The following is a 25,762-nucleotide window of genomic DNA, read 5'->3' as shown; positions in this document are numbered from 1 at the left end:
AGTGACGTGAATTCAACTGAATCGAACGCAAATCGACTAAGTGTAAACGCCCCATAAAGGAGCACGTGTGTCGTTGTTAGGAAAAGAGAAATAACAATCTATTAGTTAACAGTACTACTAGCTACATATACAGTAAATAAATAAATAAATAAGTTTCTTCCATCAAAATAAAATTGTCAAGTATTATTTTTATTGGCAACGAACAGCAGACGTGAGCAGAAATTGAAATTGAAATGAAATCTTTCAGGCTAACGTCCTACGATGATGCTCTTTCGGCTAATGGAAACTGATTATTAAGACAAGTGAATGATAATGGAAGAAATAAAGGGATGAGAATGTGGAAGGAAACAGCAGTACACAGAGAAAAACCACGGACACGATGTTGTCCACAACAAACTGACTTGGCCGAGGATCGAAACAGGAATTCCCACGCACCAGAGATAAGCGATCTACTACTGAGTCACCGTGCCCCAATTAACATTTAAAAATATATAATTAGTTATATTAATATCATAGTACTAGTGTCAAAATTAAGAGTATAGTAGGGGTGTTTATATTATTTTTAATGGATAGATGCTATTTAAATTGAACATATTTTTATTTTATACGACCTATATGATTTAAATTGTTTCACTTTCTTTTTACGATTTATATAATTTAATTAGTATGTGTCATATCCACATATCCAAGTTTCAGAATTCTGCGGTACCTCCGCAACAATTTTTATAGAGGTAGTTGGTGAGTACTTCAAATTATATGCCCGTAGCCAAACCCTCTCTATAAAAATTGTTGTGTGAGTACCTTAGGATTCTGAAACATGTTTGACTACGTAGATCCGATAATTTTGGAACTATGTACCTTTAAAATGCATTTTTATTATGTTTTCGGCAGCCTATAACTCCGAAAGGAAGCATTTGTGTACCCAGGTTGGTCTATACTTTTTACCTTATCTTGGTGTCAGGAATCACATCTCAAACGTTGTTGGTGTTGTTTTGAAACACCTTGTATATGATTCGCTCTTCACTCTCATATTATTATGGATAAAGTTGAGTTGAGTTTGAGTTTAACGTCTTGTTCAGCAGCGAGGATATATGAGACGTGGACCTACTGATTAACGTGGAATCCCAACCACATGAGCTCCCACCAGGAATCGAACTCGGGTCTTCCACGCCAAAGGCGCGTATGCTAATCGCTTAGCCACGAAGGAGCTCTATTATGGAAAAAGAAACGCTGATACTCCTCTTTCTATAATTTCATGAAGTGTTCCTACATTTTACTTTGGAAAAGTGACAACTGTAGTTTAATTCCTGTATTGAAGCCGAAAGTTCTAATATATATATATATATATATATATATATATATATATATATATATATATATATATATATATATATATATATATATATATATATATATATATATATATATATATAAATACATTTGTACACTTTCTCAATAAAACTATTCTTGATTTACACGTAAATGATTGATGTAATATGAAAATTTAATCTTATATTTCATTCGTACTCTTTCTCTTATAAAAACAATTTAGTTCTATCACTTTTTTCTGAAAATATAAGTGGAAGTATGTTACAATTACTTATTGTATTTTTCGGGTGCAGAATAATATCTATTCAATATTACATAGATATACTGTAGTGACTTGTAGTATTGGACCTTGAACGGGACGTTAAACTCAAAAACAAACAAACAAACAAATAGTATTAGACCCTCCACCCCAAAGGTTGGATTCCTCCCACCAAAAATTTCTGGATGCGCGCCTAGATTAAATATTGGATTTTTATAGAGCAAAAACGATAATAATAACAATATTTTTAAAAATTATATCCCCGCCTACACCCTTGATTTGAAACCGGAACAAATAAATTTATCACTTTTGGTCAGAATATCGGACCTGTGTGGTTTGGAAGTCGTCTACTATTTTATAAAGTAAAACGAAAAATTTGTTTAGAATCATTAAAGTTGTTAAAAGTTCTACATTACATTTAGTTTCTTTCGTTAGTCATTAAAACATTTACAACTAAAATAAATAAATAAAAGTGCTAGCTACTTTAGTTCCTGCAAAGGTCAAATACAATTCGGCAAGTAACAGCAAGTTCTTAAAAGCAATAATCTTTTATTTCTCAAATAACAAAATATGTCACGCCGCTTTTGCCCAGTACATTTATCTCATTACAGTTTGTCACGATCTCAGCAACTAAAAAGTGATTCGAACAAATGAGAATAAATAAGTATCTTAAAATTGTGTTCGTAAAAAAAAAGAAAGAAAAAAAAGAAAGAAAAGAAAACAAAGATAGCCATGTGCCCCCAATAAAGTTCCAGGGACGGCGGAATATAATTTCAAATAACAGGCTTGTTGGTAGTTCTTTTATGCGTTTGTTTGTTTATTTCTTTCTATCTTTGAAGCTCAACGTCCTTGTAGCACTAAAGCTACTTAAAATGTGGACATGTAATTAAACGTGGGATTAATCACAAATACTTTTACGGAATCGAACTCACATACCCGCATTCGTTCATACTTGAGCAAACATTTCTTATGTCATCGGATATCTTATTTATTATTTCTTTTAATTAAAGAAATATACATCAAGTATTTTTAGCAATATGTCCATTGTTGCTTTTTTATAGTATTGTCTTACTTTAATATTTTTCATTTTTTAAAGGAAACATACTACTAAATATGGTACAAAAGCTAAACATTTTTTCCTTTGCCTATTTTTCGTAAATGAAAAGAGATAATGAAATGTAACTTACCACAATAATAGATAATGCTATTTTAACCCGAAAATACAAATCAAAAGAATTTTCTGTGTTACCATCCATAGAAATTACAGTGTGGCCAGAATATGAATTACCCAAAAATCTAGGTTAAGGCAGTGACTAGAAAAAAGAACTCAACGGTAGTTGTGGCTCCTTGTTGACTAGCTTTTAAATAATATTCGTATTTATTTTGTAATAAACAATATAAAATAAATAATTTTGTAATAAACAGTACAAAATAAATACAAATATTATTTAAAAAGTAGTTAACAAGGCACCAAGACTACAAGATAAGCCAAAGTTTGCTGCCTTAACCTAGATTTTGGGTAATTCATATTCTGGCCACACTATAATTTCTATGGATGGCAACATTGCAAATTCTTTTGATTCGTATTTCCGGGCGTAGAATAACATTATCTATTATTGTGGTAAGTTACATGTCATTATCTTTTCACTTACGAAAAATAGGCAAAAGAAAAATGGTTAGCTTTGAAACATTTTTAGTAGTCTGCCTCCTTAGTAATGATCTCTCGTTTATATTTTCAAAATTCCACCTGTTTCCATTGTCTTGTTCTATAACTTAGAAATTTCCAATATAGCCATTCTCATCATAATTTTGATTTAAAGCCTACACAGTAAAAAATGGTTGCGTTAATTCAACTTAAATTTAACACAGGGCAGTGGTTCCAGCGTGACTACCACTGTGCGGTGTTAATTCAACACAGGAACCGCGGTGTTAGCGCTTAACACAGGCGGTGTATTACGTTTTTAATACACAACCGGTGTTGAGCGGTGTTAAATTCGGATCTGTGTTAGTATTTTCTGTGTTGATTCGACATCATGTCAGGGTCGGTAATGAAGGGAAAAGTGTTGAGTGTTACTTGTGGCGGTGTTGCACCAACACGAAGAAAGTAACACAATGTACAGTGTGTTAATTATTTTGTGTTAATATTACACCATGTCAAGTATTAATATAACACAGTCCCTGTGTTATTTCAACATCATTTTCTTATTATTTCAACACACAATATGTATCATAATTCAAGGTCAAAGCCGTATAAGTAACACCGTTTCGGTGTTAATTCAACACTCTCTGTGTTAAAATTCAAGGTCAGACCACTAGATTAACACATTTTTGGTGTTAGTTCGACTCCAGTTCTATGTTACTACGACACCTATTTCGGTGTTGAAATAACTTCGTGCGTGGTGTTGATGTAACCATTTTTCTGTGTTGGAAAAGCTTGTGGTGTGCACGCTTACGCTTACCGAAGATTCTACTTTTAAAATAAGAATAGTAAACTACAGAACACTTCATTTAGAATATCTTCATAAACTTTTTTGTCGTCCTCCCCAACACTTCTTATGAAGTATTTCTTGATTGTTCGAAACACAACCTTCACCAACAACTTGTTCAAGAATGATAGGAAACTCTTACCTATATCCTTATAGTATGTTTGCCTCTCAATCGTGTTTCTACTGGTTTTCCGCCATTTTTGAAACGTAGTCCCCGGTGTTGACTTGTGAGCTCTAGTGCAGTGAAGAAGTAACACAGTAATGCGATGTTGTTTCTCGCTTTGACACATTTCTTCAGAAACATTATGTACAACAATTGAGAACACATCACGCGGTTTGCATGTTGAAATTTTGCGAATACCTGGATTTGTTTAAGTATTTATTTCTACTGTGTTTGACTGTAGCTTCAGTGCATAAGCCTTTATAATTAGATGGCCAGCATATTTGGTAATCACGCAGAAAACAACACCGAAGATTCTACACTTGTGTTAATTTAACACACAGGTTGTGTGTCATTTCAACTACCGATATTTGACACACAACTCCAAATGAAGAGTGAGTTGTTCTAACCACCTGTTTGTGTTATATTTTAACACAATTGTGTTAACACTTAGGCATGTCGTTCAAATAACACAACTATTTTTTATAGTATAGTGGCACCATCGTTAGTGTCTTTACCGTTGACCCAGATTCGATTTCGAATGGGAGTGCATATGGATCTGAACTCATATGAAGTTATAGATTTACCTCTCATGTAGCCTACATAATTGAAAGGGATTTTAAGTACAATTCCAAACAATTAGCCACATAACTGGGATTTATATATTTAAAAAAACACACACACACAGGAGGAAGAAATTGCGGACATGCTTTTAGAAAAAAAAAACATACATTCGGGAGGCAAATATAACTTCCCTATTTAATTAAAAACACATGAAAGTGATCACCCGTAATTATCCCTAAAACGTTTTGTGAATGTAAGTTGTGGAACGTGACAAGAAAAGAAAAAAAAATCAGTTACCCCCTTCTTCGTATGCAACCCACAAGCCAGTCCAGTGCTGTGGGCACATCTTGACCAGGGGTTGTCAGACATTTTTCTGTGACGAATTTCTCGAAATAAGGTGAAACTCATACACTGAACTGTTTTTCATTTCTTCCTTTTGAATCTTCTGAAGAGCTACGAATGCAGAACAACATTAAGAAGGAGGCTGTATATAGGTTCAAGTTGGCAAGAGAAAACCACTGCATTCGTTTCACCAATATCTTTTCCTTCAGCAAAACTTCGTACGTTACGACTGAGTAACAATTAGCTCTACTCAATGCGTTCTATGTATTTATCCTTTCATTCGTCAGTAATTTGCTTTTGTAGATGACTGCTTCTAACGCATCATTCTGTCTATGCTGAGAAGCAACTTTTCTTGATTAAGATTTATTCTGTCGACCACGATAAAATGAGAGAAATGAACCGTTCAGTATTTCTAGTATGTAAAAGTTAAAGTAAATGATGGTTTTGTTTACTCAACATGACTGGTTTAAGTAAACCTTGTCCAACTTCACCTACTCATTCAGAACTACAAAGCAAATGTATCTGGCTGATCTCAATAAATCGAGGAAACCCCAAAGTCCATTCTCATTTTTCTCGTATCGCACTTATATCCATGTGTGGCCATGCTAACCTGCCACATACTTGTCAAATGTCTGTCCGTGACATTTCTATTCTTTTCTTCATTTAGGAAGGCTGGTGGTTTATACTTGAGGTTGAATGAATGTGGTTTAGGTTTTGACTCATACATTCATTCCTTCCACTTTATGAATATTTTATTATTATTCTCTTTCCTTGGCGTGTAAAATATTGACAAACGGAGACATACGCAGCCATTTTGGGTTAATTAGCTTTAGGGTACTGAGCACAAAAATGACAATGAAAAAGTGAAATTGGTTCTTGTTTCACAGTTGTAGAGTTTTAAAAGGGGGGAAACCCAAAATAATGGGAAATCTAGTATTTTTGTTATTTTCATTACGGAATTCCCAACATGATCGTAAGTTCTACACGTTTTTCATAGTCATATATTAAGACATTCGTACTAGTTTTTATGCTCGTAGTTTATGCCACTTTGTTCGAAAAATATATATATATTTTTTTTTTTACAAAAATTGTCAGATTTCGTCATAGGTTTATAAACACTTCCTTTTTTCTATCTATTTTCCTATTTTTTCCCTGCTTTCCTTCGAGTAAAGTGGCACAAACTTTATATACGTAAAAACCTACGAAGATCCTGGTATACATGGCTATGAAAAATGTGTAGAATTTGTAAACATATTGAGAGTTCTGTAATGAAAATCGTACAAATATTTTAAATTTTCCATTAGATGTTTTCCTTTGTTTTTACCTATGTAACTTAAAAACAAGAACCAGTCACTCTTTTTTCATTGTAATTTTAGTGTTCAGTACCTTTAAAAGATCCAAAAATTGTTGCTTATCTCTCTATTACAAAACCTGTATGGAATAGTGTTATAACACATTAAGGATAGGAATAATAATCTCAATCGTCAATCGTTGTTAAATATCAACCATTTTCCTCCATTACAACATCTTCTAATTTATAAATGATGTAATAAAAGTGTATTTATAAGTAATTCTTCATAATATCACAAAACAATATCGCAGTGGTATTCAGTCATTTAATGTTCATTATCTTTAAATTTCTCAAGGTCAAATCAGTGAGTCTGTATGACTAAGTGTTCAATGTACACACAGTTACTCATTTGTAACGTTTATAAGGTGTGAAATAAATTCGTCTCAATTACGGAGACACTTTAATTCAAAACTAAGGTCATTATTTGAACGTCTTATAAAAATTATTGCTTAGGAGATGCCATAGCAGTTGAATCATTAGTTCCTTTGCAATTGAAGTCATAAAGTTGGTCCACTATAAACTTGGTGGTGAACCAACAAAGTATATTTTGGGTTCAGTTTTGTGTTTCATGGAAAATTACGTAAACATACACATATAGGCTTAAAATAGACACAATTCTTTTAAATCTTAGTTGAATTGTACAATCCGCGGCAAAAAACCTGCAACATGAGGATGTAAGTTGATTGTGAAACTACGCCTAACAGCACAGGGAATGAACATAACATCTAAGTGGAACGAATCGCGCCAGGATAAACCCCGGCCTCCTCCCGTGCACACTTATTTATGAGCAAAAGTCTTTGTCATTTCTCAATAAACTTATATGCTCATGTTGCAGGTTTTTTGCCGCGGATTGTACAAAGAAATATCTTACGTCTCATGACAAAACATGAAACAAAAACTTTCGTAATTCTTCGTGCTTTCTGTTTTTTTTTTGTTTTTTTTTTTGTTTTTTTAATTCCGTTTTCAAAAATTATGCGAATTCTTTGTGTTAAGAGTTTGTTGAAATTCTAGTATTCTCTTTTCCCTAAACATGGAACCAGAATACAGATGTGTGTTGCTGTGTGTGACGGTTCCACTTATCAACCAAAATTTCAAGTTATTTACACCAACTGACCTTCATGTCTGTACGGAAGACAACTCAGTGTCACAGAAGGTAGTTTTTGGTTTCAACACCCAGTCATTTGTCTCTCTGTATATGTGTGCAAAGTGGTTGGGATTCCCATTATTCTTGTACTGAATAGTATAGTAGATTTGTGTAAAAGAGAATGCGAAAAAGATTTTCCGCATTCCACGACAACGCCGCGACGTTGTCTGTTTTTAAAAGGCTTTTCCTTCCCTTTTCGTCCGTTTTAAGGCCCATTCCTCACGATTCACTATTACACTCACACACATGTATATATATACACATTTCTCCTCCTTTCTTCTCCCGTTTGTTCCCATTTCTTAACTCAGCTCCTTCAACACATTGCATTCTGTTTACGTTTTAATGTAAACCAAGCGAAACTCTGAGCTTCTACATGCCAATTTCTCTTGTCTTTTGCCGTCTGCGTTTTTCGAGGGAGAATTTCTTCACATTCTTCTTCTTCTCTACTGTCATACATCCTTCTACTGTTCCCTTAGAGCTGAGGGGAAGCTCTACTGTGTTGCACGAGAAACAAAAGGAATGTCCATATTTTCTTACAGAAATCTCATTAGTTACTTTAAAATCTCCTTTCAGAACAGAAGATCCTGTATACGGGGTATGAATCGACAGCGCCGAATTTGCACCAAATAAGCTACCGCCGGAAATCGAGCCAAAGAAAGCAAAAATATCTAGTATTTAACCACACGAGAGAGATCTGTAGAAATTTTGCGATCTTTTTTAGTATGAATAATTGTGTCTTAAATTCATTAAGGGAAGCAAGACGTATTAATATAGGGAGATATCACTAATATAAACTAATATAAGCAAACAGAGTAGTTCCTCATAAAAATTCTTGACTAACACAAACATATGAAAGCGATTTTAGCGACTTTTGTTATGATTCTGATAGTGTGCAGCATGGAAATATGTGGTGTTTCTTTCAACTTATTCTGCTCGATGTGCGAAGCTAACTGCGGAGGTTAGCACCAATTTGAGTTTTTGAAACAAAAATGTGAATTTAGAAGAAATTGAGAATTTTGAAAGAAAAATGTAAAATTAGCTGAAACTGATATTTTGAAAGGAAAATATGAAAGTGACTGAAATTGAGATTTTTGAAAGAAAAACGTGAAATTAGAAGAAAATGAGATTTTTAAAAAGAAAAATGTAAAATTACCTAAAATTACTGGTCAACATCACTCGGTCTTTGCAACTTCGGTTGAAATCCACTCTCCACCACTCACAATTATATTTACACTATTTAGAATTATATAATGGAAATCTTAATAAACTAGAGACCATTTCGTGTGAGAAATGTTCCATTTTTACTTTCAATTTTCCTATCTGGTGGGATTTCTAAATGAGGGAAAAAGCTCGCCCACTGCCAACAGATGGCAAGGGACCTACAATAAGCTAACTCCCGGAAATCGGAAGTTCAATGCCAGGTCGCAAAAGCTCTCCATTGACTTCTTTCCTTAGCCAACTGGACCCAGTTTCTACTTTGTATTCCTATTCCTGCTAGTTCCATCTTAATATTATCCTCCTATCTGCGCCTAAGTCTTCCTAATGATCGGTTTTGATTGGATTTCCAGTTAAAATTTGGAAAGCGTTCCTATTTCTTTTCATTCTGGCAACATGGCCTGCCCACCTGAGCCTCTTCTAGACTAGATGACCCTGAAAATGTTTGGTAAACGGTACAAATTCTGCAATTTCTCATTATGAAGTTTTCGCCATTCCCCATTCCCCATTCCCATTCCTCTTGGGTTCGAGTATTCGTCTCAACGTGTTTTGCGTTCTTCCCTCTGAGTAAGTGACCGTGTTTCGCAACCATACAGAATAACAGGCGTGATATACATTTTAAGCTTCAAATTCCTGGACAAATTCGCGAAGACAAAAGATTAATAACTGAATAAGAATACGAATTCACTGTTTTTAGTCAACATTTAATTTCCTTTATAGATATTTTTTTAGGTCGGTTAATATTGATCCCATATATTTAAAAGTGTCGAGTTTGCCGAAAGTATTATTATTTGATATTTTGCCGTATCCATATTTTGCAATATTACGAATTCGGCAAATTTTAATATTGTCTGCATTTACTTCGAAACTTATGTCCCGGCAAACGTTTAATAAAATCTCTGCATTCCTTTTTATTGCTCTATCATCATCCTCTATCGCATTTACACCAGCATCATACGCCACAATCTGGCGAATACCATTTAGTTCTAGACCATGGTTTCTATCTTTGATTTTCCTAATAGCGTACTCCAGAACAAAGTTGAATAATAATAGCGACAACACGTCTCCTTGTTTCAGGTTATTCTCGACGTAAAAGCTCGTGGACAACTTTTTTCTTACTTGTACTTTACTTTGGAACTCGTTTAAACAGATGTAATTTAATCGGATTCAACAGATAAAGATTGCAACATTGTCCTAAAATAAATTGAATCATTAATCAGGAAATAATACTGCAGCTAAGATTATTTTGTTTTAATCGTTGCTGATAGCATTTCACTTTACTCTTAAGAAACATGCTTCCGCACTGAGAAAAAGGACTAGGATTTCCGTGTGGATACATTGTATTTACGCGGGTGCGCTCCTTAAGTAATGTAATTTCATGTATAAAAGTACAGCAGGTGGGAACACCATGCCAAGTCTGGAGTTCGGCGTCAAACTAGACTCTCTGTGATTGGATAATTTTATTCATATGATTGATTTCGTGTTAAAAACTATTATTTTCGTAAGGTAGAGAGCCACAGATTTAGAAAGAACCAAGAGGGGACACTCGTAGGAAGGTAGTAACAACATTATATACCTAAGTTACCACCGTCGGAATGGGTATGGCGTTAATTCTAGATTTGAAATGATGGTCCCACAATACAAAATTTTCGCTGGACGGTGGTGTAGATCGTACTACTGATGAAACAACATTACTTAATGTGATGACGCGCGTAACCTGGTAAAAACAGTATTTACATGCCGACTGGATTATGCATTTTTCTCCGTGCGGTAACGAAACTCTCTCAACAAAGAAAAGAAAAAAAAATAGGGATGGCCACAAAGTTCCGGTTCCGGCGGAACCGGTTTTTGGAGGTCCGGTTTTTAGAACCTGTTCCAGATCTGCATCCGAAAACACGGTTCCAGACTGGATTCGAAAACTCGGTTCCGAAACCGGATCTTCTAGAACTGGATTCGTTCAGAGCCGAAAACCGTTCCTCCAGAAATCGGTTCCGGCCATCCCTACAAAAAATGTTAAAAGACCTGCATGGATTGTATTCCCTGATTAATAATTCAATTTCTTTTTATTACACGTAAAATGATTAAATTCTTTTGGTTAAATAAAATGCACAAGTATTGAATAATTTATCATGCGTAGTTTTTGAGGAAAATGAAGTTTTGTGTCATTAAAATGCTGTCATTCGTCGTCAACATTCAACACAAAATGTTACGGAAACAAAACTAGATAAACTTTACTCATTCGAGGCCACTGAATTTGAAAATGACATTAAAATTTAAAGACAACCTCTGGTTTCTGAATTACAGTTTTGGCCTAAAATTATGTTTTTTGCACTAAATATTGTTTTTTTATTACACATAATCAATCGGCAACACTGCAATAGCATACTATTTTTTCACAATACGGTATCATCATGTAATATATTTCAATATATTGTCAATATATTGGATCAAATAATTGTGAGAATCTGTTAGTGTGGTAATAAACGTTGCATATTATGTATGCAAGATATATATATATATATATAGATATAGATATATATATATATATATATATAAGAGAGAGAGAGAAAGAGGATTTTTAGTTACAAAAGTTTGGAAGAAAGGGTGGAAATTTCAAATGCAAATATTTATATAAACAGTACTAAAACTAATCACATCATGTATAAGGATCCCAAAATCTCTCATGAATTAAAAGTTTGCTTAAAGTAAGTCCCAGAACACAACGTTATTGAAATCAACATTGCAGAAAATTGTTAAAACATGTAACATTTAATATTTCAATAAAATTTGAAGTTCGAAAATCTCTTTAGAGAGAGAATATTTAACATTTCAATTTGTTTTTTAGTGAGGCTGCATGTCTTATTCACTAAGTAAAAATTTGGATATAGAGAAGCACTCTATAGTACTGATTGGTGATATCCGTGATTCCTTAGTTTAATGCCACCTTCCTTTATTTCCTGCAAACATCTTTCGCCTAACAGAACTGCACTGAAGTGAAAGTGATGTAATGGCAAACATGTTCGGTGTTCCTTGTTTAATCATTATTGGAAGAAAATGCCGCAAAGGAGTAATTTTAAAAGTTCAGAAAGTGTAAATAGGTAGTGATATTGTGAAAAGGTGCAAGAAGGTACTTGCATTGAATTGAAAAAGTGCAATATGGTGCAACCAAAACACAGTTAGGAGTGTTTAATTAATGTTTTCTTTGCAAGACAGGCTAATTTTAGTGTTTTAATTGCAAAAGGTAATTATTCCTTTACAATGCAAAAGTTTTTTACACTTTTTCAACCGAGTGTCCCCACCGGGAATCGAACCCAGGACTGCTCGCACTAAAAATTACGAAGACGTACGTGTTATCATCCTTTCAGAAGACGAAAAACAATAATACGTAGAATTTGCTCTAACGAATAAAAATGGTCAGTTATTATACGACATACTTTTTAAACGGCATAAACACTCATTTTCCTCAAGTTTCTCGCAAAAAGTAAATAAGCTAATTTACGTGTCATTTTGTGCAGAAATGAAATAAAATAAAATATTTCAGTTTAACGTCAGTGTCATTTTGTGCAGAAATGAAATAAAATGAAATATTTCAGTTTAACGTCAGTCATTTTGTGCAGAAATGAAATAAAATGAAATATTTCAGTTTATCGTCAGTGTCATTTTGTGCAGAAATGAAATAAAATGAAATATTTCAGTTTAACGTCAGTGTCATTTTGTGCAGAAATGAAATAAAATGAAATATTTCAGTTTAACGTCAAACACAATTATGACTGTTAATCTAAAAGAGATAGATGATTAAGGCAAGATAATAATGATGGAAGAATTGGTGGAATAAGAAAGTGGGAGGAAACGGGAGCACTGCGAGAAAATCCACGGAGACGATTTTGTCCACCACAAACTTACTTAGCCAGGAATTGAACCAGGAACCCCACGAACCAAAGGTAAGCTCTCTACCATTCAGCCACCGTGACCCCTCTGTCATAACAAATAGTTTACTGAGTGTATAATTCAATACCAGTTCCACATTAATAAGTAGTATGGTTTCAGTAGAGTGTAAGTTTTTTCGGTTTACAAATTAATTATTTTTCCCTCCATTTTCTTGAAAAAACTATGCACAAGTTTTTACTCTCACATATTTATCATTTTGTTCAATTCAATAAGATATAGCAACTAGTGTACGGTGCGTTCAGTGAATAAGAGAATCAAGTTCATTTCGAGTCATTTTTTGGACATATTACATCTTTAAGAAATCTTTAAGATTCATGTATTCTAAACAAACAGTGTTATATTTTCCTTGTATTTAGACGTTCCGTATAAATTTTGTCTCTTTCTCTCTTTATTTTGGTAACTGAACTTGATTCCTTTGTGCTCTGAATGGATTTTTTCTTTAAATGTTAATAGTATTGTTATATTTGAATTTTAACAATTCTTATTCAGATTTAGAATTACATAACCCAAGTACTTTACAAAAAAAAGTTGCCTAAAACCAAGAAGAGGAGACAAAAGCGAATTTTCTTTCATTGAGAATCCAGTGTTTCTATGAGCTGTGCGTGGGAGACAAATTGAAAAGGGTTTGAGGGAGGAACCCAATGGAAAAACAAGAAATGAAGCACGTGGCCCGAGTCATCTTGGCTTCCGTCCAGATGGAAGAAAAATCATGCTATGTACCCTCTCCCCTCTTCAGCTGCGGTCTATAGAGTCTATTGATACTTTATAGGAGAAGATTTTTGCAGCAAGAGCAGCAACTAGAAAAGATTCACACACACACACACACTCACACTCAAACATTACACGAGCCATCATCGTTACCATCATCATTTGCAGGAACAAATTTCCCGTGAGATCTTTAAGTCGTGATCGACAGATTATAAATACAACCTTGAACCACAACCGCTCTACGTGCGTGAAACGGCTTCTCACCATGTGCATTTTGCTTTTTTCGTTTCGAAAACAAGTGGCCACGCAGAGGACTTTTTATTTTATTTTATTTTATTTTTATACTATTTCCTTTCAATCAAGGTGAATCGAAATATCTTCCAAAGTCTTATCTCTCTCCATTACAAAGGAAGAAAAATCATGTCATTTCGATACTTGACATTTTGTAGGTAATTCGTTTTATTGACATTTATAATAATCAGGAAAAAAATAATTATATGTAAACAAGTTTCCTTCGAATGCTAGTTTTAACGCAATTCTCAAATAGTACACTTAAATTTTCATTACTAACCAATTTTATTGGTAAAATTACAACTCTTAAAGTTTGATCCATATGGTTCTTTTTTTCTTAAACATGTAACGTTCTATTTACTATTGATATCAAAATTATTCAAATAATTTTGTTCGTATTATTCGAATTTTGATTATTCGAGTAACTATTCCAACAATTATTAATTTATTCAAATAAATATTTAACATTATATATTTTTCGAATATTTACCCAAATAATTATTCCTTTATTTGAATGATTATTCGTTATTGAAATAATAATCTGAGTAAAAATTCCATAATTATTCATTATTCAAATAATGATTAGAACAATTATTTGTTACTTAAATAATTCTTCTAACAATTAATTCGTTATCTAAATAATCATTTGAATAATTTTCCTTTATTCAAATCATGAATCGAACAATTGTTCATTGCTTAAATTTGGATTCAAACGAATATTCGTTATCCAAATAAAGATTTGGTCAATTATTAATTATTTACAAACATTAGAACAATTTATTCGTCACCCAAATCATTATACGAACAATTACTTTTTGTTTAAGTAATGATTCGAATAACTGTTCGTTATTCAAATAATTATTCGAACAATTATTCGTTATTCAAATAAAGATTCAAACAATTATTCGTTATTCAAATAATTATTCGAACAATTATTTATTATTCAAATAATGACTAGAACAATTATTCATTATTCAAATAATGATTCAAACAATTATTTATTATTCAATAATGACTCTAACAATTATTTACTATTCAAATAATGACTCGAACAATTGCTTGTTATACAAATGATTATTCGAATAAATATTTGTTATTGAAATAATTATTCGAATAAATATTCGTTATTCAAATAATTATTCGAACAATTATTTATTATTCAAATAATAACTAGAACAATTATTCATTATTCAAATAATGATTCAAACAATTATTTATTATTCAATAATGACTCTAACAATTATTTACTATTCAAATAATGACTCGAACAATTGCTTGTTATACAAATGATTATTCGAATAAATATTTGTTACTGAAATAATTATTCGAATAAATATTCGTTATTCAAATAATTATTCGAACAATTATTTATTATTCAAATAATGACTAGAACAATTATTCATTATTCAAATAATTATTCAAAGAATTACTTGTTATTCAAATAATTATTGAAACAATTATTTATTATTCAAATAATGACTAGAACAATTATTCATTATTCAAATAATTATTCGATCAATTATTTGTTATTCAAATAATTATTCGAACAATTGTTCATTATTAAATAATTATTTGAATTATTATTTGTTATTCAAATAATTATTCCAATAATTATTGCTATTCAAATAATTATTCGAGCAATTTCTTGTTATTAAATAATTGTTTGGATAATTGTTCGTTGTTTAAATAATTATTTGTTTATTCAAGTGAATTGTCGGAACAATTATTGAATAATTACTTTTGTTTAGTAACTCGAATACTATTGTGTTCGAATATTAGGATTTTAACAGTAGGCATTATCTTATAAGACCTACGAATGAATGCTGTGGTATCTGTAGATTTGCTGGACCGATTTTGATTAAATTTGCAACGAGTAGTTCCAAATAATTTCGAGAAAATTTTAACTTGTTGTTTGTAGCTGCGTTAGGATTGATGTAACATTCAAATTGTTGCTATGCGAAGAAAGTATGAATAGTTCTAAAAAAAATATGCAACCCCTTTGGCATCTAATTAAGTTGAAGCATGTAACTTCTAGGGAAGTATATATGAGAGGGAGTTACTGATTATTCTGCGATTTCTTTTCAATTTTTAAACATTCAACTGATAGAAATAGGGCTTATTATTTTTAGAATAGGAAGAATCTTTTTTACAGAACCCAAAACAATAAAAAGAAAAACTGCTTTAAGGAAATCATAAAAGTACGCCAAAAGATGGTAGCACATTTTTGTGTGTTGTTTTTTCTCTCTTCACCATGATAAATTCAAATTTAAGAGTTGTGTATTGAAACTGACAACTTGCACGTCATTTACTACCACTTTTGCTCTATGAGGAACAAAATTGAAACCGGAAGTTCCAATAGATCTCAACCACTTCGGGTATTAGTATAGTGTGAAGGGCTAGAAGGGTCAATTCTTGAGATGTTGAATCCATATTAAAAATACATTTCTCACTACCTTTTATCGGTTCTTGCTGATACGTATCCGCAGCGGACGTTCGGATATAGCCATTTCCATTACGTATACATAGCACAGTTTGGAAGTCTAAAAAGTGCACTGGTTTATTCATTGATCGTTGATTCACCTTGTCTTCAAGTAAAATTTAATTATCTAACTACTAATTATTGCGTTCCTTCCTTAAGGAAAGTATTGGGAAGATGGGCTTAAGTGCACCTGTTGGTAATTAGCGCTTGTTTACACTTATTTTATGGAAACATAAAACGCTATACATTTTTATTAAACATAATTTAATGTAATTTACATGAAATGCACGAAGTACAATGAATTCTAGATATTTCAGACTGAAGGAGAAAAATCTGTCCGAATTTCGAAATGTTCACCATATTGAAGGAGAATAAGTAATTAGTAGCTAAGAAATAAAAGTTACTATTTTATCAACAACAAAATGTGTGTTTTAGTATGAGAGCATTAAATACACTAAGTTAATATATATTAACTTATCATATTTTTAACAATATAATATCTACTCATTATATTTAAACCAAAAATATCTGGCAAAACTTTTTGACTCAGTGGTGTAAAAAAAAAAAAAAAAAAAAAAAAGTTTGGGAGAAGTGAGAAATATATTGCAGTAGTGCTATATTGGAACATCTCTACTTGAAATTGTAAAATTGTCAAGTGCACTGCATATTACTAAATAAATATTAAATACAATTTCAATTATGGGGAAAATGTCCGAGTTATCTGAAGTCTGGGATATCAAATTCACACAAAATTTCTCGCTATGTTGTTGAGAGAAATAACTGTTCAAATACTTATCCGAATAAGGCATGTTTTTTTTGGAAATTAGTCGAATAACAAACAATCGATGGTATTATTATTCGAACAACAAACTATCAATTGAATTATTATTCGAATAACAAACAATCAACAGAATAATAAACAATCAAACGAATTATTATTCAAATAACAATCAATCAACCGAATAATAAACAATTAATCGAATTATTATTTCAATAACAAACAATCGAATTATTATTCGAATGACAAACAATCAATCGAATTTTAACTCGAATAACAATCAGTCAAATTATTATTCAAATAACAATCAATCAATCGAAATATTCGAATAACAAACTATTGATCAAATGATTATTCGAATAATAAACAATTCATCGAATAATTATTCGAATAACAAACAATCGATCGAATAATTATTCGAACAAAAACAATCAAATAATTATTAGAATAACAAATAATTAATTCAAAAATTATTAAAATAAAGAACTATTGTTAGAAGCATTATTCGAATGCCGAGACACTTTCCGAAAAGTTATTTAAATAACCAACAATTATTCAAAATATTTGAATAACGAACTACTGTCTGAATAATCATTCGTTAACAAACAACTGTTTGAATGATAATTCCAATACAATATTGTTTGAATAACAATATGAATAATGTAAGGAAAATTAATCCAATAATAAATATTAGAATGATTTTAACAGCACTAGTCCTGGCACATCGTAACACATCTAAATTTTGAGACCAATGTGTTGCTATTACCTTTTTCTTAAAAGATCCTGCACATCTATCTATACGTCAAAAACAAACAAACTAGTTTGGAGCGTCCCAGCAGTAGCGAGGTTATAGATGGCCCTGGACCCTAGTTGAAGTCTTGGGCCATCCAGGGGACTCCTTTCAAGTAGAGCTTATGTTGATAATAATTAAAATATTGAAAAAAGCAGAACAGATCGGTGCATACTTTGTGCTATGAGACATCCGAAACCATTTATAATGCAGTAGCAACAAGGATAATTCCTAAAGTACCAATATTTTAACGTAGTGATTATCATAATGTTTGTTATAAAACTATATTGTGTTTCCAACAGGAACTCATGTGTTTCGTGAAACAGGCCCATGTCTCTTATAACCTCACTGCAAAAGAGATGCTAAACTCAAATCCAACCAAAACTATATTGTGATTATTATATTTATACATATTTTTATATTGAGAACTATTTCACTTTCTTCAAATGAAATAAAGGCAATGACTATTTCAGATTTTACATTTCTAGAAAGAAAAGACTGGTGGTGTATAACGAAACTCTGTCACTTTATGTGGAAATCCTGGAAAAACTTCAATCAGGATAGTGGTCTGTTTCCGAACCGCTCCATATCCATAGCGTCAAGTTATTTTCAATTTTACATTTACGGTGTGTTAAACACGAACGTCTTCCTCAAAATTTTAGTGGTCTAACTAACTAACTCTATGGCCTATGGAACCCGGAGGTTCAATGCTGCGTTCACAAAAGCTCTCCACTGACTTCTATCCTTAGCCAACTGGATCCAGTTTCTACTTTGTATTCCTATTTCTGCGAGATCCATCTTACTATTGTCCCCATCTGCACCTAGGTATTCCTAATGGTCGTTTTCCGGTTGGTCTTCAAGTTGAGACTTTGAAATCGTTCCCATTTTCTTCCATCTTGGTTACATGACCTGCCACCTAAGCTTCCTAGATTTGATGACCCTAACAATGTTCGGTAAACCGTATAAATTATGTAGCTCCTCGTTATGAAGTTTCCGCCATTCACCATTTCCGTTCCTCTTGGATTCGAATGTTCTCAGGATCTTGTTCTCAAATACTTTCAATCTATGTTCTTCCTTCCGAGTAAGCGACCATGTTTCGCAACTATACAGAACAACAGTCATGATCATCGTTTTATATATTTTAAGCTTCAAATTCCTCGACAGAATTCGCGACGACAAGAGATTTTGAACTGAATAGTAACACGAATTCCTTGCTTTTAGTCGACGTTTAATTTTTTCATGAATATGATTTTCCTCTGTTAATATTGATCCTAGATATTTGAAAAGTATCCACTTTATCAAAAGTATTATTTAATATTTTAACGCATCCATAATTTGCCGTATTACGATCCCGACGAACTTCCATGTATTTAGTTTTCCCTGCATTTACTTCTAAACTCATGTACCCGCAAGCGTTTAATAAGACCTCTGCATTTCTTTCTATTGTTCTCCTATCATCCCCTATTAAATTTACATCATCAGCATATGCCATAACCTGGTAAACCCCATTCAACTCTACGCCATGGTTGCTATCTTTGATTTTCGTGGTCTTTAAAAAAAATCTTCCAACGTTACTGAATCCCAGTGGTCTATTCATTTTTGAAATCCTGAAAAGTTCATGTATAGACGGCGAACTTCCGATAATAATGCTATATGCCTTCAAGTCTACCGTAGATTAAATATTCTGAAAACATCAAATCGTTAGAGATGAAGCCAAGTATTTTGATACCAAGACAGAATTAAAGTGAGACGTGATCATATGTATTTAACAATATGAGTTTGCTTTTGATTCACAGGTGGATAACGCTCTCCATTAGTGTTTTTATATGTAGGGTGTTTCAAAACTACACCAACAACGTTTGGGAGGTGATTCCTGACACCAAGATAAGACAAAAAGTATAGACCAATCTGGGTGCACAAATGCTTCCTTTCGGAGTTATAGGCTGCCGAATATATGAAAAAATGAACTTTTAAAGGTCCATAGTTCCAAAACTATGGGACTTACCGTAGTCCGGTCAAGATTTCACTCAGGAACTAATACGTGAACTATCCAAAAATACATATTTTAGAATCTTAATGTACTCACGCAACAATTTTTTACAGGGAGTTTGGCTACGGTCATATAATTTGAAGTACTCTCCAACCACCTCCATAAAAATTGTTGCGGAGGTACCGAGGGGTTCTGAAACATGTATATTTGGATAGGGCGCATACTAGTTCCTAAGTGAAGTCTTGACCCGACTATGGTAGGTCCTATAGTATTTAAGCTATGGACCTTCAAAATTCATTTTTCATTTTTTCGGCAGCCTATAACTCCGAAAGGAAGCATTTGTGCACCCAGGTTGGTCTATACTTTTTGTCTTATCTTGTTGTCAGGAATCGCCTCCCAAACGTTGTTGGTGTTGTTTTGAATCATCCTGTATAAAGGGGCTGTATAAATATCTATAATTCTAACATATCTAATCAATAATAACAAGCAAACCGAAGTAAATGAAGATCATAAAGAATACTTACCAGGTTGATGTCCTTATCTGTTACTAACCTAAATCGAACTCCATGGATGGCACTCTTCTGTTTGGGGTCAAAGGAATCTGTAACAAATGATTAAGGAATTAATACACAGCGAAATAATCAGCGAGCTTTTATTAAGCACAAAATCACAAGAGTTTATCATCATAGTTTAAAAAAGAAAGTATATTCATTGTAAATATACTTTTCTACCTCTCTATAAATATTTCACAAATATCCCTTCTTTGCTTAATTCAATAGCATGAGGGATGATTTGCCAAATTAATTGTTGTTTATTTTGCTCAGAGATCTACTATTCAGGTAAAGATTTGATCTTGGTAATGAAACCTTGCATCATTATTATGAAAATGTTCAGTACGACTCTCCTAATAATGTTTTAGTGGTAGAATCACCAAGTACACAATCGTTACTTCAATTGCAAAAGCACAATAATAGACTGGTGGACACAAGAATGGGCCACATCTTGTACTTAAGTTTCTCGAAGACAAGAATGCAAAACTTCTGATCAGACATTCCTGGAACTATTATTCCTGAGTAACTTCAAAAGTGTTGAAATTAAACATCTTATCATAAGTTGTTGTAATATTCCTTTTTGTATTGCATTTTTTTTAATTGTAAGTTTCTTAGGTGAATGGTATCCGAGAAATTTCCTACTTTTTATTGTGTTGCAAAGAAGTGAAAATTTTTAGAACTTTTGATTTTATTTAACACTGTGTTGAGCTGTTTACGTCTTAAGCTTACTGTCCATTATCAAATAAATCTTTTGAAGCACCTTTCTCACGATTTATACAAAAGGAGCTTTTATTATATTTATAGTCTGTGTAACATACAGTTAAACTAAGTTGGACAGTGTTGCTCCTAAGAGAAATCTTCAATTTTCACAATGAACAAGGTACAGAGAATGCAATTTAAATGTATAGGGTTGGTTATCTTTAAGTATGTCCAAATTTAGTACTACTTGGAAGAAAATATTTACTTGGCATGGTACGTAGTAATTTATAGTATTCCTTATCTACTTGGGTATAGTTGTGATCTTCATATTGTAGATTTAAAGCATTTTATGTTGTGAAATAGAATCCACTGATCAGTAATACATTCGCTTCCTTTAGCTCAATAAGATACGACCACTCGACACAGTAATAAAAAGAAAGAAAAGATAAATTCTCAAGTTGAAGATGATGTCACACAGAAATACTTGATTGAATCTTTTCCTTGTTATTTGTAGTTATTTAGAGGAAATTCAAAAGTTACGAATCTTTTTTGAATTTGAAAATGATGGCATGAAAATTTTGTTGTAGGGAAAGAGAGGTGAGGAAGCTACAATGAAAATGTTGACATCTATGACTGAAGACAATTATTCCACCAATGGAGGAAATAATTTCTCCGAAAATTATTTACAAGATGGTCACATTGAGAGCACAAGATAACATTACATTTATAGACGAAGAAGACTATACGAAACTATAGACTTTACTAAATCATTAACACTATAAGCCAATCATTTCCAGTTGCCCGATTTATGACTTAGGAGCGTGCTTTTACAATTAGGAAAATCGCAGCGAGAAACTCGGTTAACAAAGGAGGGGAGGGGATAAAGTAGAAGAATGTTGTGTACGTCAACCAGGTGTTGGCAGTGTACGCATACTCATAGGTCCACCTGTCACCAATAAATTTTATTAACATCAGATGTCCTACCTGCTCTTTATTCTCACCGTTTGGTTTTCTGAGAAGAGGAGCAGCACTCTGTGATGTCGCAGAGCATTCAGTTTGAAATGACTGCTAGAGGTAGTCAGAGTGCCTTCCATTGAAGGAATATTAAGACGCGTTCAAGTTTTATGACACAAACCATAATATTAAACAGTTCTTATGTCATATAGCCTGTAAGTTAACGGAAGCTCCCTCGTGGCTAAGCAATTAGCGCACGCGCCTTTGGTGTGAGAGATCAGGATTCGATTCCCGGTGAAGGCTCTTATAGTTCGGGTCCCACGTTAAGCTGTAGGTCCACATTCCATATAGCCTTGCTGCTGAAAGGGATGCTAAAATCAAATCAAACACATAAATAGTATCGTTCATCGTAATTTTCACCCTATCGCTCCACTTAAGCTACTTTCAGCTTAATTTTCACTTCTATATACTCGTTCGATTCGGAGAAAGGTACTGTCTACCTAACCCTTCTTTTTTAACGCAGTACCCTCATTTAGTTACTTTAGGGTACGTATCTTAGAGCAGAATATTCAGAAAAGATAATACAGTTGAGAGAGAAAATTTTAAAAGCTATGCAAATTGAACAAAGAATAATAAATTGCCATAAAAGTAAAATTTATGTCAATGTTAGGTTTTCGAAAAAATAAACCAAAAATACAATAATACAAATTAAAATAAGAAAGGCTACTAGCTGATCAGTCTATTTTGATTTCAGTTTTCATAAATGCTCCAATATTAGTGTCTGATCCATAGTTTTTGGCGTCACTGAGATGAATAGTGACACAGTTGATGCTTTTTAAGTGTAAGTTCAGCCCTAATCCCATGGGGAGTGAGAAACAGTGACATTACGATTTTTTAATCATTATGCTTTCATTTAAATGCGTATCTTACAGAGAGAGAGTTCAAGTATTTTCCACAAATCTATTCGCCCCGTGCGAAGAATGGGCATTTCAACTAGAGTTTCATGACAGGAGTTGGTTTTAAATTTTATATAGACTGATAAATAATTTTCAGATGAGCTTATCTTGTTAAAACAAATGCTACGAAATTATTCGTCATTGCACGCTGGTCTAATATATACAGAAGTAATGCAGATACATTTGATATACAAGGTCCCAGATTCAATTCTTTGTGGAAGAGCCTTGTACTTATTACGATAGTTCAGATTCAGATTCCATGGGTCCATGTCTCATATAGCCTCGGTGCTGAAAAGGGATACAAACAACAAACAACGCGTTTTTATTTGTAAAACCACTGCTGTTCAACAAAATATAGAATTGCTTCTAAACTGATGTTGACCAGAGCTGTCTAAGGTGCCGAGCCCGGCTCTGGGGCTTAATTAGCTTCGACCTGGATACATGAACTGCTATAAATGGATTGCGAGCCAAGGCCCGAGTCTGAGCGAGCGTAAGCCCCAATTAAAATATTGAGTGCAAACTCGAGCTAGTGGAAGTCCCATTGAGGATGACGAGCCCAAACTCAAGTGAATGCTATCTGAGCGATTGTGAGACTTATTGACATTATTGAGCGCGAGCCTCATTAATGATACTAAGCATGAATCCGTGAGACCCCGAGTGACCCCGGTTGCAAAATGGCCATTTTTGGCAGTGACTGACTCGTCTTTGAAACTTAAAAAAAAAAAAAAAAAAAAAAACTTCTAGCTAGGCACTAACTGGATGGACAAACTCAGATTATGAAAAGTCATCGCCAAGTTAAACAAGCTGGTGTGTATACTGCAGAAAATTAAGAAAAGTTGCAATGGTAAACAAGGTTTGTAGACAAACATAGAGAGACAGAAAGTTCAAAGAACTCCCTCATCATCATAAGGGAAAGGACAGACCAAGGATAGTAAGTAACGAAGAAGGTGAAAAAGACTATTTTATCCTGCTTATACTTTCGCTCTAAAGTCAAGACGGACAGACTGAGCAATTCTTCAACCACAGAGACAGACATATATCGTAGCAGGCGAAAACAGTTGGAAGCAGGAAACAAATCTCAGCTCACATGAGTCATCATTTCTTTGAAGGGTTAGCTGGATGGAGTAAAGTAGTTTTCGCTGACGGCTCCTTGATTACGCACGGAGACTATGTAATATACTGCATGAAGGAATCACAAATGGGACAATCGCCAGAGTCCTCTGATTTTGGCATAAGGCCATATTTTTCTCTCTCTTCTTCTTCTTTCTTCTCTTACGCTATATACTCTCTGCAATGAAATGAAATGGGAAGTACTGTAGAGAGAGATATTACCCTTTGCAAGTACATCCGCGCGCAAGGCTGTGGGAATATATTTTTTCTCATAAGTAGCGGAAAGACTTTCTTGGCACGTCAAAGCATGGACAGATTAATAAATAATACAACGGCAACTAAATCATTTATATTCTGGAAGGCGAATCACATCCGTCAATCGTCATGCTCTTCTTAGAACACTTACGAACACTTTCCTGCAGTAGTTTCAATTAGTTATCAACTTGTACTTCTCATATGTTAAAAAAGAAAGAAATATTAGGAATTAGATTTGTGGGCTTTGGACATCTATGGTTATGTTAGCCCGTCACGTATGATGGATGACGTCCCTCGGCGATCACACTACCCTAGAAAAGGGAAGGAAGAACGAATTGGGGAAGGAAGGAAGCGGCATGTATGTTAGGTATCATCCCGGCATTTGCTTCGTGTAAATTACGAAAACCCAGAAAAACCTGACTCAGGATGGTTGGCCCGAAAAAGGTTTAGCATTTTTTCGACCGAGTGTTCCTACTAGGAATCGAACACAGGACCGCTTGCAAAAGAAAGAAAGAAATTAACACATGGATAAATAGTGGAAATTCTGATTCATTATTTGGCAATGACCATAAATTCCGTAATCAGCCCAAGTGCCTTCAATCGATAAGCTATACTAAGGTCGCCCGTTTATTGACCAGAGCCAGGACAACCAAACTGAGACAGACATAAGGAAGTGATGATACGGAGAGAGATCCGTGAGTGCATTGGCGTGTGTCTAAACGACAACGCCGGAGAGGTTGTTGTCCAGCAGATGCTTGAGTGAATAGGAATTAGATAAGATGCTTTGCATTGCTCACACATACTGTACCTTGTCCCGACTGTTTTGTCCTGTGGATAATATGCGGCCAGCCTAACCATCTGTCAATTAAAATATTTTAAGTGGGAGTAGAAGTGGAATAGAAGCTAGTATGGATTAAGAGGAGACTTGTCTCATATGGTTGTGACATTAACAAGGTTTCACGTATTGATTCTAGATTTTCTTACCCATAGGTAAAATTTGATTGATTGATTGACTGTGGATTAACTTCCTCTTTCAGTACCCAACGGAATATAAAAAGAGACCTAATACTATCAGAATCACTATCCGATGCTTATTGTCTTCACTAGGATTCAAATTCGGGACCAAACGCAGAGAAAACAAGTGCCTTAATTAGAGTTTCCAACAGTCTCGGTTTGGGCAGAATTCTTCGTCTTGTCTCGGAGGAATTTTCTCTGTTCGCCAGGACAGATAAAATCACGGAATTCACTCTTTCCTCCCTTGAATAATGAATATATGGCACTTTTTTTTTTTACATAAAAAATAAACAAAATAAAGTACAAGTATGCAACATACACACACACACACAATGTTTATCGTAATAGCAATTCTCAGAAAAAATACAGAAATTTGAGCTAAATTTAAC

The 25,762-nt window shown here is 33.4% G+C and overlaps 1 protein-coding gene across 1 annotated transcript in view; it reads right to left on the bottom strand.

Moving 5' to 3' along the window:
- The window catches only part of Delta (neurogenic locus protein delta), a 430,997-nt gene extending 410,588 nt beyond the window's left edge, over positions 1-20,409 (bottom strand). The window contains exon 1 of the mRNA XM_081759002.1: positions 20,359-20,409. The gene's annotated coding sequence lies outside the window, so the exon portion shown is untranslated. The remainder of the gene's footprint in view (positions 1-20,358) is intronic.
- Between the last annotated feature and the right edge of the window lie 5,353 nt (positions 20,410-25,762).

The sequence above is a fragment of the Thermobia domestica genome, chromosome 5 (assembly GCF_964235325.1).
Source record: "Thermobia domestica chromosome 5, izTheDome1.hap1.1, whole genome shotgun sequence".
Taxonomy (NCBI): domain Eukaryota; kingdom Metazoa; phylum Arthropoda; class Insecta; order Zygentoma; family Lepismatidae; genus Thermobia; species Thermobia domestica.
This window is presented reverse-complemented; position numbering and strand designations above follow the sequence as displayed.